We start from the raw sequence: 16949 nt of genomic DNA on the forward strand, positions 1-16949 counted from the left end.
GAAGGTGGTTTGGGTATCCGGCGTATCCGGGATGTCAATAACTCGCTTCTGGTTTATCATATTTGGAGCTTAATCAATGTGCGTAATTCGTTGTGGGTTAAATGGATTCATGAGTATATAATAAAGGGGCGAAATTTTTGGAGCTTGCAGATTCCTAACTCGTGTACTTGGGGGTGGAGGAAAATTATTCAGTTTCGTCCCCATATTAGACAGTTTATATGGCATGAAATTGGTAATGGGAGATCTACTTCAGTTTGGTACGATAAATGGGATGATCTTTGTCCTTTAATTGATTATATCAACCCTAGAGCTATTCATCGGGCTGGATTATCTTTAGAGACCTGTGTCAGTGATGTGGTTCATCATAATAACTGGGGTTGGCCGCCTGATTGGTTTGTGAGATACCCAATTCTTTCGAACTTAAAAGAGGTAAGTATTTGTCCGGATAAGAGGGACAAGATAGTGGTAATGGATGAAAATGGGACTTCAATGAGTTTCTCGGCTTCAGGTATATGGCATCTTCTTCGGAGACCGGCTGATAAGGTGTCTTGGGTGCATGTTGTTTGGTTCTCTCAATGTGTTCCAAAACACTCCTTTATGTTGTGGACTGTGATTCATGACAGGTTGAGCACGCAGAATCGTATTATGGGGTGGAAGATTGGTGGGTATCCAAATCATAACTTGTATTGCTGCCTTCTTTGTAATGGTGAGCCGGATTCTCGTAATCATCTCTTATTTGATTGTAAGTTCTCTTCTGAGGTTTGGAGTATTGTAAAAATGAAAGGGAAGTTTCAGGGGTGCAGAAATGGTTGGGCGAATATTCTTCAATATGTGTCTCAATTTGGAATGTCCAACTCTATTGATAATGTTGTTAATCGGCTGTTATTTGGGGCTTCGGTGTACATTATTTGGAAGGAGCGAAATAACCGGCTTTTCAGGAACTCTTTGAAGACTCCTACGACTGTTGCTGACGAAATCATTAGGGGTACTCGCCTAAAGCTTATGACTCTAAAGTTCAAGAATTCTGAACGGATTAATCGGGTTCTCGAGGATTGGAACTTTCCGCGGGGAGTTTCCCATCAAATTGATGATAATGGTTGATTTGTTTTTTGTTTTGTTTTTTCCTTGGTTCTTGTGTAAGCTTTAGCTGTGTTTACCAGTCTTTTGGTGGTTTTGGTTTGTCTACTCTTGTATGGCATGTCATACTTGAGAACTAATATGGCACTCTGTCATATTACTTGTATTTTTTTGGCTGTGTGAATGCATTTAACCGGGTGAATCCCTTTACCCAAAAAAGCCTCGTTACTCTGTCCAAATTTACTCTCAACACACACAGTACACACATAACGTAATCTAGCATAATCGTATAACTAATTGACGAATAACTCGATGTCATCGTAAGATCTAGATCCGAACAGGCCCAATCAATATATATATATATATGTATCAAAAATAGCAAACGTGTAATTGCGTGTGATTAATCAAATATACTTGTTATGTGCTTACTTGTTTATGTGCATTCGTTTGACATATCCCCTTGTGGAGAGTTCTCATTGACCACCGCCTGATTCGCTTGGCAACGGTCTTATCATTATTTAGTCATGGTTGATTACCGGCACCCATTCCCTTGGCATTGGTTTAATCGACAACTTATTTGCTCATGGTTTGATTTCATTACCGCATTTATTACGTTTTGATTATTTTTCTTATTTATTATATTAACATTATTTTATTGCAAAAATGGTGGTAAACTCGCTCAACATGTGTTGTTGACAAACTCCATTTTCTACGCATATGCAGGTTTCTTGAGTTGAAGTTTGGACACTTAGAAAGACCTTACGGTTTTATTGAACACAAACATGAATTTAAATTGTTGTATATTAAATATTTGAATTGTTTTGTTGTGAAGGCAATCCCAAAGACTCTACCAAACGACGAGAGATGAAGTTATGTGAAGCCCCACTTCTACTAATAAACAAATCAGAAACCGCAACAGATTGCCTTCTAATTTCATTGAAGCGTAGAGCTCAAGAGCGGTCAATGTGCCTGCGAATTCTAACGCATTACAAGTACCCACAACACAGTTCGGTTCGGTTTCCAATGTTGAAGTAGGATCCGATTGTAACAAGGACTAATCACTGGTGGGCATGCCATCCTCATCATCCCCCAACAAAAGCACACGCAACTTACCCTTGGGCATTTATGAGTTGGACTATACTGTTGACCACAACGAAAGCACAACCCTTTTTTACGACATTCCTCCCATTCGGTTCGAGAAAGAGAACGAACACCACGATCTGCTGACTGCTATCTGACATCGGAAATAGTGGTTTAGGTTGTAAGGCAGAACGAGGAGAGTCCAATTTGGGTGAAGTAACCCTATCAGGAAATCTGGAAAAGTAATTGGGCCTAAAGTCAGAACTGCCCAACACCGAAGGCCCATCCTTCAGCCCAAATGTAGGAAGCCCAGTAGGGGTTAAGTAACGAAAACGGCCCAAAGATGAGTTGCCGGAATCTGGTTGCAGTATCGAATCGACGTCCTTTGCGAAATACATGGCATCCAAACGAGATTGAGGGCGATGAAGACGCACCCACTTCTTCACATCTTCCTTTAATCCCGCCACAAAGTACCCAATCGACTGAGATTTTGGTAAACGAGAAACTAAAGAGAGAAGATACTCAAAATCAACAATGTAATGAAAAATCGAATCTGCTTGTTTGATAGTAGCCAACTGTTCATATGGGTTCTGGATTTCAAGCCACTGAAACGTTGAAGCAGCTCAACTTGAAAATCGGGCCATGAAATAGCAAGACGGACTTGGGTAATGATTGTGAACCAGTGCTGAGCTACCCCAATCATACTCACACGAGCCAAGTGCAATCGATCATTATCAGACGTGTGATCAAATCAAAATACAAATTTGCTTTCTGAATCCACCCTTGCGGATCAAAACCAGAAAATTTAAGGAGTTTTACCTTCTTAACCGCCCAAGGAAGAGGAGAAGCAGAATCGATGTTGACCGAAGGCCCTACTCGAGATCTGGAACCGGAAAAAACAAGACCCCCGCCGAAAACCCCCGAAGTCGATGGATCATCCATCGCCTTCTTCTCCTGTGCTGCCATCCATGCTAAAACCACCTTCCGAAACTCACCGGACTCAGCCCGATCCTCTTCGAACGATTTTAATGAACTACGAATATCAGCTACATCAAATTGAAGCTGTGTGATATGAGAATCTTGAACATCCAACCGAGATGAACTTGTACGGGTTTCCATGGTAAACCGAACAAACAAAACAATCGGCAGGTCAAGGCAAGGTCGGACCAATGATGCAGATACAATAAAACAGAAACAAATAATCGATTGTAAGACAATTAAATGTAGGAAGGGAATGTACTTGATTTAATGTGTAAAGGAATTACAAGAAAGAGAACAAAAGAGAATCAATGATAATCCAGGGTTACACCCTCTCTCATTGCATGATGCAAGAGCCACTACTTTCTAACAAAATTCATATCTGCCTAACAATATTCCCTTTCTATTTATACTAACTTTCTCCCCAAGACATCCACTAGCCACTTTGCACTTTAGCCCTTCTAGAATAAACCAATACCTCTTTTGGACCAACATGATTCTTATCATAAACTTTAGCATTTCATGGGTTATTAATGTAAAAAAAGGCGGGTACGACCCATACGCAATTTGACCCATTTAAACAAATTGGTCAGTTTTTGCTATACGTTGTTTAACCGGCCAAACTGGTAGATGTGATAATTTTGACTCGTTAAAAAATCTAAATTAGCCATATGAATCAAGTGACACTCACATGCGAATTCAACATAACTTCTTTTAAGCAAAAAAGACAATCAAATCCAACTCAACCTGCACTATAATGCAAATAAGTATATGTAAAGTTAGTTTAAACACAGTATTTGAAATGTAGTAATACCAAATCGAAAGCATAAGGCACGCGCAACAGTCTAGTTGCCACATCTACCACCTTCTGTACTTGTACTATTGCAATCATATTTGTAATACTATCCAACAACCTTTAAAATTGAGTTGTTAATTAGCAAGACACACCTTGAAAATATGCTTTTTGCAACCTTACTTTTGAATAAGGAAACTTTATTTTAAAGTGTACAATTTAACCAGTTAGTTAACCAACTAAACGAATAGCATGATGCAAAAAGTAACCGTGAAGAAGATACAAGCAAAACAAAAGAGTATTAAATTGCTAACTTGAGGCTCAGATCGGTATCACAGCTACAAAATACATTGCGGAGCCAAATTCGAACATCATCATAGCCATAAATAGAGCTGAAGAAGCAGAATCACAAACATAACCAACATACTTCCAAAAGTTCAATCCAAGTCAAAGTTAATTCCTTCTAATCGTTCGATATATATATTGAAAGATAGCTTTTTAACATGTACTCAATGCTTCTTAACATGTACTTCATGTTTAAATGGTTGAAAGGGTGCTTTACATGTTGTGCATTTTGGTTGTAAAGGAATAATTGTTTCTTTTCTTTGTTGATTCGCAACATAAGCATCATCACAACCAAAATATGAAGACGCAACTAAAAGCAAATTGGACATCATCATGGGCATAAGCATCATCAGAAATGTAAAACTAGAATTAAATTGTCAACCCAATATTATTATATTCTTTTTGACTATTATAAACGGTCATATTAATAAAAAAAATTAATTTACAAAATTAATATAAACTAGAATTTAGACTCTGTGCGTTGCGGCGGGGATTGTTAAGTTTTAGTAGAGATTTGTGTTTATGGTTTAGTTTTAGTAGACATTTGTTATAAAAATAGGAAATATTTGTTTCATTTACTTCTTAGATGTACTTTACAAAAGAGAATTGCAGCGTTGTATTTTACAAAAGAGAATTGTAGCACTAATACAGTTAATTTACTTTATACAGTAGAAACTTTATAAAATAATACACTTGAGACCACCAAAATTTATTAATTAAAAGAGTTATTAATTAATCGATAAATTAATAATTATTAATTTATATATTAATTAATATTTTATTAATTTATAGTAGAATACTTAGTTTACAAACACCTTTCAAGCTTCCACTTAATTGTTGTATACAATGCATGTATATCAAATGAACGGCCCAATTTGAAAGAAACCTTCAATCTCCCACCTTATTATGCTTCTTGTGTTCAATGTATCACTTTATGGACATTAAAAATATTTTCTATATAAATACAAGATCAAAATAGGTTAACACAAACAAATCATACACACAACATGGCTTCCCATCTTAAAGGTGTGAAAAAACAACAATGACAGATGAGATTCGAAGAGCATTATGCAAGCACAACAAGGATAATCCAAGTCTCACTCAAAAGCAATTGCAAGAATAGGTTCATAGTAACTATGGTTTGCAGGTGAGTCAAGCGACAATATCGAATACAGTTAAGCGTTCTTTAGAGTATCTCTCACTTGCTCCCGAAAGAGGCAATGTTAAGCGAGACAAACCGGAAAAATTTCCTGACCTAGAAAAATCTCTCTATGAATGGATTCTTTAATATCAAGAACATGTAAATATGACAGGTGAACTAATCATCGAGAAGGCGAAAAAGTTCATGAAAGATATGTATCCAGTGGATACTCCAGACTTTACTTTTTCTATTGGTTGGCTTGGAAAGTTCAAAGCAAGATATGGAATTAAAAATTTCCGGCGTTTTGGAGAGAGTGGATCTGTTGAAATGGAGGGCATGGAGGACAAATTAAAATCCATAAGAGAAAAAGTTGATCAGTTTGAAATGATAGACATCTTTAATATGGATGAAACAGGTTTGGTTTTTTATTATTTTATTTTATATTTTGTACTTTAGTGATGTAATTATTTACATGTTTTGATCTTAAACAGGTTTGTTTTTTTAGACTTCAACCGGATCATTCCCTTGCAACAATGCAGCTTGAAGGGAAAAAACAAGAAAAGGAAAGACTAACTGTTGCTATTTGCTGTAATGAGGACGGTTTGGAAAAACTTCCTTTATGGATTATTGGGAAATATGCTAAACCAAGGTGCTTCAAGAATGTAAACTTGAACAGTCTGAACTGTGAGTACCGTGCTAACAAACGAGCTTGGATGACTGGTGTGTTATTTGAAGAATATGTTCGCCAACTTGATAAAAAAATGGTTGGAAGAAAAATTCTCTTGATTGTGGATAATTTCCCTGCTCATCCAAAAATTATTGAAAGATTACGAAATGTTGAATTATTTTTTTTTGCCACCAAACACAACTTCAAAAATTCAACCTTGTGACGCGGGGATCATACGAGCTTTTAAGATGCATTATCGTTGTCGATTTTATAGAAGTCTTTTGGAGGGTTATGAATTAGGGGTTCCAAATCCAGCAAAAATAAATGTATTAGATGCAATGAATCTTACAATTTCAGCATGGACTATGGATGTTCGTGCAAATACAATTGCGAACTGCTTTCGTCATTGTAAACTTCGATCAACAGATAACATGACTTTTGAGAACTCAGATGAAGGTGGTGAAAGCACTCAAGAACTCCAGAATTTGATCAAAGAGTTGGGTTATCACAATGCAATGGATGTCGAAGATGTTCTGACTCACCCAGAAGAAAATGTAGTTGCACAGTTGTTGACTGATGAAGAAATTATTGAAAGCGTTATTGGAATTAATAAAGATGATATCGATGAAGAAGATGATGAAAGTTTTACAATGGAGCCCCCTTCGCGAAACGAAGCTATTAAAGCGGCAATCACATTGAACAATTTCTTGTTGAGCTATGAGAAAACAACACCAGAAGTTCTTACCATGCTAAGGAAAATTAGAGACGAGATTCAAGGGGAAATTGATTTCAACAAAAAACAAAAGACAATTGAGTCATTTTTCAAGAAACCTTCATAAATCATTCATGTAATATGTTATATATAATGAATTATTAATTTATATTTTATATGGGGTCTAAAGAAATTATCAAAAATGTATTATCTTATAATTTTAGCGAATTATTAATTCAGCACCCTATCCCTGAGTCGGGACCGGCAAAAAATATTTTCTTAGAGAGTTTATTAAATAATTGAGTATTAATTTATCGAGTTTCTACTGTATAAGAAAGTTCGAGTACAAAACCATTGTCGCTTGCTAATCTTTTAAAAGATCTTATGTGCTCAAAAAATTTTAAAAAGAACCATAATGTTAATAAAAAAAAATCAGGTGACTAAAAGTTAAAGAAAAAAAAACAATATAATATTAATCAAAACCCACAAAAAGAACTAATGTGCTCAAAACATTTAAAAAGAAGACAAAACCATATTGTGAATACAAAAAAAAATCATGTAACAAAGCGTTTAAAAAACAATATAATATTAATCAAACCGTTCAGGTTTCACCCCGTGAGATTAGCGCGCCGCCTGCATGACCCGCACCTGTTTCGCTTGTGCAATTTTGCAACCACGTTGTCACAGAATCCGGCACATCGTCTGTTGAAACAATGGAAAGTACTGTAGCAGGAGCGTAGAAAGATGCCTCTGGTTAAGATAGGCTTTTTCCATTGATTTTTGCGTCTTTCACACCTTCAGTAAAAGAAATAGCAACTTGTTTTTGAAATTGAAAAATAGGCATTAATGAATGATTAACATAACAAAAGAAATAAACAACAAATCAGGCAGAACTTCACCTGCAAACATAAGGCAGCCAACAACAATCATAAAAAAACCAATCCACCTTCTGTAACACATAAGAAACTAATTACTAAGAAACAAAGAAATAAAATGACTATAAAAGCAAATAACCATCCTAGTGCTACCAAAAAGCATTACAGTATCCACCTAAGATACCAATTAATTTTGCCAAACTGAAAGTACACAGGTGAGTAGATAAACATACACTTCGTTTGGTCAGAAATTAAATCATTCATCACTGAGTTAAGCTTGCAGCAGCATCACTTTAATTCTTGCTCACCCCTAAATTGAACCTCTTAGCCATTTTGCAGTTAAATCTGAGCCTAAAAGCACGCGTGTCAATAAGTAATTCAAAGGCACAACAGATCAGCTCCACAATCATATTGCAGGCCAATTTTGGACCTGAACTGAACTAATATCGGTTTTCAAATCACTAATAAGGTTTTTACCAAGAATACTGCAATTGATGTTTTTGCAAGAACTGTTCTTCAAACCTAGACCGGTATTTTGTAGCAATCTAAAATCCAAGCAAGTGCAAGACCAGCTTAGACAAAGAAGGAAGAACAAACAAAAAACACTAGACTATTTGATTCGTCATATGACATCAGAAATTTATTTACATCCAAACTTTGAGTAAACACTTTTTCGTCTATACTTACTGCCCTTCATAAAACAATCTAGTGATTGACTGATCTTCACCAACAAAATCTTTTGACTTTCAAGAGTAAAAAATAATCGAAACATACGAAAGTTATGGAGGTTCAGGCATCATCATCATAACCCTTTATTAAACAATTCCAGACTCAGATCATCATCACGGTCACATTCTGATCATCATGGACTTAAGGCAAAAGGTTCAACGTGAGACACAAAGAACAAAGAAGGCACCACACAATTTAAGTCTACCGCTGCCATAGACAGCCGAAGACTCTGACAACGGTAGGGCAATGCCCATTTTTTTGTCTCTGTATTTCTCTTTATAATTTCAAGGTTCTTCATATATGAGACAGGCGTTTAAAGCAATAACAACACGTGTAAAACTCTTAACAACAACACAATATGTACAACATATAACGCACCAAATACAACAAAGCCAAGCACAAAATAAAAAGAATAGTACAGATTAGTCAAACAGGACCACATCATGGTTGGCCAACAATCAAATTATCATCGAATCCATACGTCCAAGAAACCAATGGCTCACAAAGTATCATCATAGCCCTTAAAAGAATGTTAAAAGGTATAATAACAATAAGAGGCTCAGAACTGTTTCATGGCAGCGAGAAAAGTTGCAACGCCAAAAACTGAATCATCATCACAGCCACAGGCTAATTTATTAGATAAAAAGACCCACAATCTGTTTTCCATAGGTCTGCCAACACCAAATACGGCCGGAAATGGTCGCCGACAAATTCATACTTCATAGCCGTCAAAACTTAGGGTGCTTAGACGCCGATCGAAGCTCAGGAGACCGTTATTGCTTCAACATCGGCCAAACGTCGGCCATAATTGTCGTCAAAAGCAGTGACATAACAGAGAAGAAGCTGTTGCCTTGAACCACAAGAATAAAGCAACCGTAGGCTACAAATACATGACAGGGGTAATAATGAAATCGAAGGCAACTATCTTCACCGACCGCCGCTGCCATGAAGGCCGTAAAGCCGCCAACAACAACAGGGCAATGGCCGTACCTCTAATCGCACAATCGATCACCGTCGGAAGTAAGAGAAGAGAAAGGCTTTCAAATTGTTTGAAGAGAATACAGGTGTAAAGAAAATGTAAGTAATTGAAAATGGTGCCAATGACACAAATAATACAGCAACATAACACGTGTAAAGCTCAAAACTCAACTCAACATGTACAAAAAATAATACAGCATGTAATGCATAACACACAGCTTTCAAAGCATAATTCACAATCTCTATAGCATAATGTACAAATTTCTGACCACATCATGGTTGGCCCAAAATCAAATCATCTTCAAATCCATCCGTCCAAGAAACCACTGGCTCACAAAGTATCATTATAGCCCTAAAAAGAATGTTAAAAGGTTTAATAATAAGAGGCTCAGAACCGTTTCATGGCAGTGACAAAAGTTTCCACGCCAAAAACCGATTCATCATCACAGCCACATGCTAATTTATCAAATAGAAAGACCCACAATCTGTTTTTCATAGGTCTGCCAACACCAAATACGGCCGAAAATGGCCGCCAGCAAATTCATACATCATAGCATTCAAAATTTAGGGTTTTTAGACGCCGATCGAAGCTCAGGAGACCGTCATTGCTTCAACATTGGCCAAATAGAGGCCATAATTGTCATTGAAATTAGAGACATAACAGAGAAGAAGCTGTTTCCTAGAACCACCAGAATAAAGCAACCGCAGTCAACAAATACATGACAGGGGTAACAATGAAATCAAAGGCAACTACCATCACCGATACCGCCGCCATGACGGCCATAAAGCCGCCGGCAACAGCAGCACAATGTACCTCTAATCGCACAATCGATCAACGTCGGAAGAAAGAGAAGAGAAAGGCTTTTAAAATGTTTGCAGAGAATATAGGTGTAAAGAAAATGTAAGTAATTGAAAATGGTGCCAGCGACACAAATAATACACCAACAGAACACATGTAACGCTCAAAACTCAATTCAACATGTACAACAAATTATACAGCATGTAATGCATAACATACAACTTTCATAGCATAATTCACAATCTCTATAGCATAATGTACAAATTTCTGACCACATCATGGTTGGCCAACAACCAAATCATCATTGAATCCATCCATCAAGAAACCAATGGCTCACAAAGTATCATCATAGCCCTAAAAAGAATTTTTAAAGGTACAATAATAAGAGGCTCAGAACCGTTTCGTGGCAGCGACAAAAGTTGCCACGCCAAAAACTGAATCATTATCACAGCCATAGACTAATTTATTAGATAGAAAGACCCACAATCTGTTTTCCATAGGTCTGCCAACACCTAAACGGCCGGAAATGGCCGCCAGCAAATTCATACATCATAGCCGTCAAAATTTAGGGTTTTTAAACGCCGATCGAAGCTCAGGAGACCCTCATTGCTTCAACATCGACTAAATGGAAGCCATAATTGTCATCAAAATTAAAGACATAACAGAGAAGAAGCTGTTGCCTTGAACCACCAGAATAAGTGCAGGCAACAAATACTTAACCAGGGTGACAATGAAATTGAAGGCAACTACCATCACCGACCGCCGCCGTTATGAAGGCCGTAAAGCCGCCGGAAACACCAGGGCAATGGCTGTACCTCTAATCGCACCATCGATCACCGTCGGAAGAAAGAGAAAAGAAAGGCTTTAAAATTGTTTGAAGAGAATATGTAACGCCCGTTAAATTCGGTTCCAAGAGTTAAAGCTGGTAAAGTATGTATTATTCTCGGGATTTAACCGACGTTTCTCGGCAGCCTTTACGTCATCCCGGTACGTTAAAATTATGTAACTTTTCCTCCAAGATGCCTTACACTTTATACTTGAGGGGCTAGAATGAAACTTCTTATTTTATATCAAAAAAAAAAAAATAAAACCCTAACTCCTAACCCTGCGCAGCCGATCGGACCTCAAGACCCCCCCCCCCTGCTCGAAAATCTTCGACATGATCAATAGAACCTAGCTGGATCCGGGCTGGGAGAAGGGCGCCCATTCCAACCGTAAAAACTTCAATTCAAGGTCGGTTTTATGATTCCCCATGTCTTTTACACCTTAATTGACCTTTATATTGCGCGTATTGATCGTTAAACGACTTGTTTTAGGTTAACCGGGTGGCTGTCCAATTAAGCGTTTCCGGGACTGTTTTGAGTGAGGTTTTTGCACCAAAATCCTCTTAGGTATGTGTGGTTCATCATACTTAAAAACAATATTCATTGAAGGTGTTTAGGTCGGTCAATCGATTTTAGTTCGAAAACTAGGGTTTATTGGGTGTAGAATCGTCAATTGTTGAGTTTGATGCGTTAATCGATTGAATGACTAACCGAATCAGTTTGTACAGCCCTAGGGGGGTTTAAGGGCTGTGGGAAAATTATTTTTTTGGTACTCGGGGCTGATTAGGTTGGTGATTAGTTAATCGAGTCGGTTGTGCGCAAATTGTCATTTAAACATTAAAGTGAGTGTTGTAAAAAGGAGCCGTCAACCCTATCAACTCGGGGGACATAATTATGATGTGTGAAAAGGTTAAGATGGGAATTTGGTTCATTTGGGGCTGATTTGTTTGACAATTGGTTTTTAAGATTTAGTACGTGCGTATTCGGCTCGATTTGCATACCGACGGGTGAGTTATGCATCATGGTTAGCCCCGATCATGATCATAGGGTGGATTTGGTTAATTGAAAGGTTTTAGGGGCAGAGGTAAAGTAAAAGAGTATGGGTTGGGCATCGGGCCAAGTTGTTGGGCCTGAGCGGCCCGTTAGGCAAGTGTGTTTCTTACGGTCTAGTTTAGTAACGCGTTGTGTACAATTTACAGGCCCTTACTTATGAGTGTGCACTTAGAGATTTCCTAGCTCGTTGCTGGTGTTTGGTTGATCTCAGGTGAGTTCATGATGCCCATTTTACTTTTTTAAACTTTGGGCTAGCATGCACACCTAAGTGTTTTCTTACTTGATGAAATGTTTTAAATGATTTTATATAGGCTTGCTAGTATATGGTAGGCCTTGGGATGTTAAATATATATATATATACATATATACATTATTGTTTGGCCTATATTTGGCGGAGTTGTAGTCGTTTCGACTACGGATGTTGCGTATGTCTACTTTGTGTTTTCATACGTTGATGTTACGTGTTTGGGTTGTACGTTTGCTCGACCCTGAATGTTATACGTGGATGTTATATATATATATTTTTATATATTTAGGGATGTATTAGAAAGGATGTTTATATATATATCTTTGGTATATGTATGTATGAGAATGTTTAATCTTCGGTAACGATGACTTAATGGATGCACTCTTTTTACTTTATAAACTTTTGGTATGTCTACCATATTTGTTATTACCAATTCACTCAGCTCAAGCTAACTTTGTGTGCATGTTAGTGTGAGTTTCAGGTTAGGAAGACGATGACTTATTGCTTGGACATGCATGAAGCTACTTGGTCGGTGAAGGGCATACGTGGATGGAAGAATGTACTTTGAACCATTTTATTTTAAATAGTTTCATGAATTATGTTTTAAAGTTGGTTTTGGGCAACATTCCCGGGTTTTAGGGAACGATTTATGTTTTCCGCTGAATTTACACTCTGAGACGTTTGTTTTAATGGAAGAAACCGTTTTCAAGTTTAATTACTTTAAATAATATTTTGTATGAATACCAACTGTGGGGCTCCCGGGGTTCGGGGTCTTACAAGTTGGTATCAGAGCCATGGTTCGAGGGATCCGAGCATCCCTGAATGCTTGGACTCGAACTGTAAGAAAGAAACTAGTATGCCCACCGCGAGTAGCTGCACGCCAAGAGGTAACTTTAATTTATTTAGTCATTCCTTTGAATTTGAAAGTTTCCAGTATGTGATTAATTGTAAAGTGTTAGATAGAATGCTAATGTGGTTAGGGGCAGGGGTGCTTAGAACGTGCCGGTGAAGTAAACGACTAATAACACTTGATCAACGTTATTAACAGTTTACCCTTACCTTCCATGTTCTAAATACCACTTGAAAATGGTGCCAGCGACACAAATAATACACCAACATAACACGTGTAAAGCTCAAAACTCAACTAAACATGTACAACAAATAATACAGCGTGTAACACATAACATACAGCTTTCAAAGCATAATTCACAATCTCTATAGCATAATGTACAAAGTTCTGACTACATCATGGTTGGCCAACAATCAAATCATCTTCGAATCCATCCGTCCAAGAAACCAATGGCTCACAAAGTATCATCATAGCCCTAAAAAGAATGTTAAAAGGTATAATAGTAAGAGGCTCAAAACCGTTTCATGGCAGCGAAAAAAGTTGCTACGCCAAAAAACGAATCATCATCACAGCCACAGGCTAATTTGTCAGGTACAAAGACCCACAATATGTTTTCCATAGGTCTGCCAACACCAAATACGGCCGGAAATGGCCGCCGACAAATTCATACTTCATAGCCGTCAAAACTTAGGGTGTTTAGACGCCGATCGAAGCTCAGGAGACCGTTATTGCTTCAACATCGGCCAAACGGAGGCCATAATTGTCGTCAAAAGTAGAGACATAACAGAGAAGAAGATGTTGCCTTGAACCACAAGAATAAAGCAACCACAGGCAACAAATACATAACAGGGGTAACAATGAAATCGAAGGCAACTACCATCACCAACCGCCGCCTCCATGAAGGCCGTAAAGCCGCCAACAACAGCAGGGCAATGGCCATATCTCTAATCGCACAATCGATCACCGTCGGAAGAAAGAGAAGAGAAAGGCTTTAAAATTGTTTGAATAGAATACAGGTGTAAAGAAAATGTAAGTAATTGAAAATGGTGCCAGCGACACAAATAATACACCAACATAACACGTGTAAAGCTCAAAACTCAACTCAACATGTACAACAAATAATACCGCATGTAACGCATTACATATAGCTTTCAAAGCATAATTCAAAATCTCTATAGCATAATGTACAAATTTCTTTGTTAAGAAAGTTGTCTTTTAATATATATATATATATATATATATATATATATATATATATATATATATATATATATATATATATAATACCCAATCAATTCAACCATTTTTATTATTTCATATACCAACTCAATCTCCAAAAACCATTTTCATCATTTCCATATACCAGCTCAACCTCCAAAAACAATTTTCACCAACTTTCTTTACCAAAATGGATTAAAAAAATACTTCCGACATGATGGAACATTTTATTGAGACTAAGAAAAAGATGAATTAGATCATGCAAGAGATGACGGAGCAGGAAGGTGAGATCATGAGTGCACTTTGGTCCGTAGCAAGTAAGATAGCTTGTAGCTTACTAGTTCTCAGCCGAGCCATGGCGATCGTATATCATTCGAGACCGTGCAGATGCAAACGATCGTTTAATAAAAACTACTTCAACGACGCCTAGATACGACGACAGTAAGTTTAAACGTCTTTTTCGGATGCCTAAACATTTATTTTTGAGCATTGAGGAAGATTTAGAGCAGGAGTATCCGTATTTTTAATAAAAATGCAATGCAAGAGGATATTTAGGATTCACCGTGTGACATTCGTTAATTTTTTTTTTTTGTATTTGAATATGGATTTGTATTCGTTAACCCGACCCTTTAGGTCGTTTCGATGTACTCCGTTTAATATTCATTAATAAAATTCAATTCTCGACGATTGAAGTATATTATTGGTTTATTTTCTATTATTTTCAAGCCATTAACAAGACTCTGACAATTTATAATCGATTCTCGAACTTCACGGGCTTACTTCGTAAATACCAAAGTGTAATATAATATTACAAAGTTAATCTATAACATTTAAATTCATCTCAAAATTTAAGGGTTTGAAATGTAAAAATAACTTTAAATCATATTAAAAGTGAAACAAAGTTAAAGGACCAATTGTGATACTTATGTTCAAAATAATAATAATAATATAACAGCCAGCCCCACCCCCTTACCCTTACCCGGTTTTCCGGCGAGAACCATCGGCCGGCGAGCCAAGGGAACTCCGGCAACCCCAAAACCACACCAAAAACGCATATTAACATCTAATAAAGGTTGTAACTTCATTCTCCACTAATAACTAACAATAAACGGCTTTAATCACGAACGTTAACTTCGAGTAATGATCAAATTAACCCTCAAACGGTCGGATATAATATTAAATTGCAATAACTACAATTAATCATCCAAAGGGTTTGTACTTGATTCTGCATCGAAAGGTTCGTATTGAACGCTCGTTTCGTTTTCATCGTCATTGTGAAAAATTAAATATTATCAATATTTGCTTTGCGGATGATTTGTTCCTGTTTGCTCGAGGCGATGTGGATTCTGCTAAAACTATTATGGGGGCTCTGAATGATTTCAAAGATATGTCCGGGCTTACTCCTAGTGTACCGAAAAGTACCGCGTTTTTCTGTAATGTTTCGGATCGCGTTAAGAGTGGGATTTTGAATATTATGCCCTTCGTTGAAGGTAGACTCCCGGTTAAATACTTGGGAGTTCCTCTTATTTCTACGAGGCTAAATTACCGTGATTGTAAGAGGTTGCTGGATCGTATGGATAATCGGATTGGAGATTGGAAGAATAAAACTTTATCTTTTGCGGGTAAACTTCAGCTGGTCAGGTCTGTTCTGTAGTCCTTATATATTTATTGGTCTGCTGTTTTCTCACTTCCTTCTAGACTTATTGCTGATCTTGAAAAACGGATTAAAAATTTCCTTTGGGACTTTGGACACAAAAAGGGAAAGCATAAAGTTTCTTGGGATATTGTTTGTCAGCCGAAAAGTGAAGGTGGTTTGGGTATCCGGCGTATCCGGGATGTCAATAACTCTCTTCTGGTTTATCATATTTGGAGTTTAATCAATGATCGTAAGTCGTTGTGGGTTAAATGGATGCATGAGTATAAAATGAAGGGGCGAAATTGTTGGAGCTTGCAGATTCCTAACTCTTGTACTTGGGGGTGGAGGAAATTTCTTCAGTTTCGTCCCCGTATTAGACATTTTATATGGCATGAAATCGGTAATGGGAGATCTACTTCAGTTTGGTATGATAAATGGGATGATTTATGTCCTTTAAGTGATTAATTAACCCGAGAGCAATACCTGGGGCTGGTTTGACTTTAAAACCTGTGTCAGTGATGTTGTTCTTTATAATAACTGGGGATGGCTGCCTGATTGGATTTCGAGATTCCCAATTCTTTCGAACTTAAAGGGGGTGAGTATTTATCCGGAAAAGAGGGACAAGATCGTGGTAATGGATGAGAATGGGACTTCAATGAATTTCTCGGCTTCAGGAATATGGCAACTTCTTCGAATACCGGCTGATAAGGTTTCTTGGATGCATGTTGTTTGGTTCTCTCAATGTGTTCCAAAACACTCCTTTATGTTGTGGATTATGCTTCATGATAGATTGAGCACGCAGAATCGTATAATGGGGTGGAATATTGGTGGGTATCCAAATCATAACCTGTATTACTGCCTTTTATGTAATGGAGAGCCGGATTCTCGTAATCATCTCTTCTTTGAGTGTAAGTTCTCTTCTGAGGTTTGGAGTATTGTCAAAATGA

General features: G+C 37.3%; 1 pseudogene; it reads left to right on the forward strand.

The window, feature by feature from the left end:
- The first annotated feature begins 5136 nt into the window (after positions 1-5136).
- On the forward strand, positions 5137-6924 carry LOC143579814 (CENP-B homolog protein 2-like; annotated as a pseudogene).
- The last annotated feature ends 10025 nt before the right edge of the window (positions 6925-16949 follow it).

This window comes from Bidens hawaiensis, unplaced genomic scaffold (assembly GCF_021521415.1).
Source record: "Bidens hawaiensis isolate Kalapana, Puna unplaced genomic scaffold, B.hawaiensis_p1.1 tig00001463_1, whole genome shotgun sequence".
Taxonomy (NCBI): Eukaryota; Viridiplantae; Streptophyta; class Magnoliopsida; order Asterales; family Asteraceae; genus Bidens; species Bidens hawaiensis.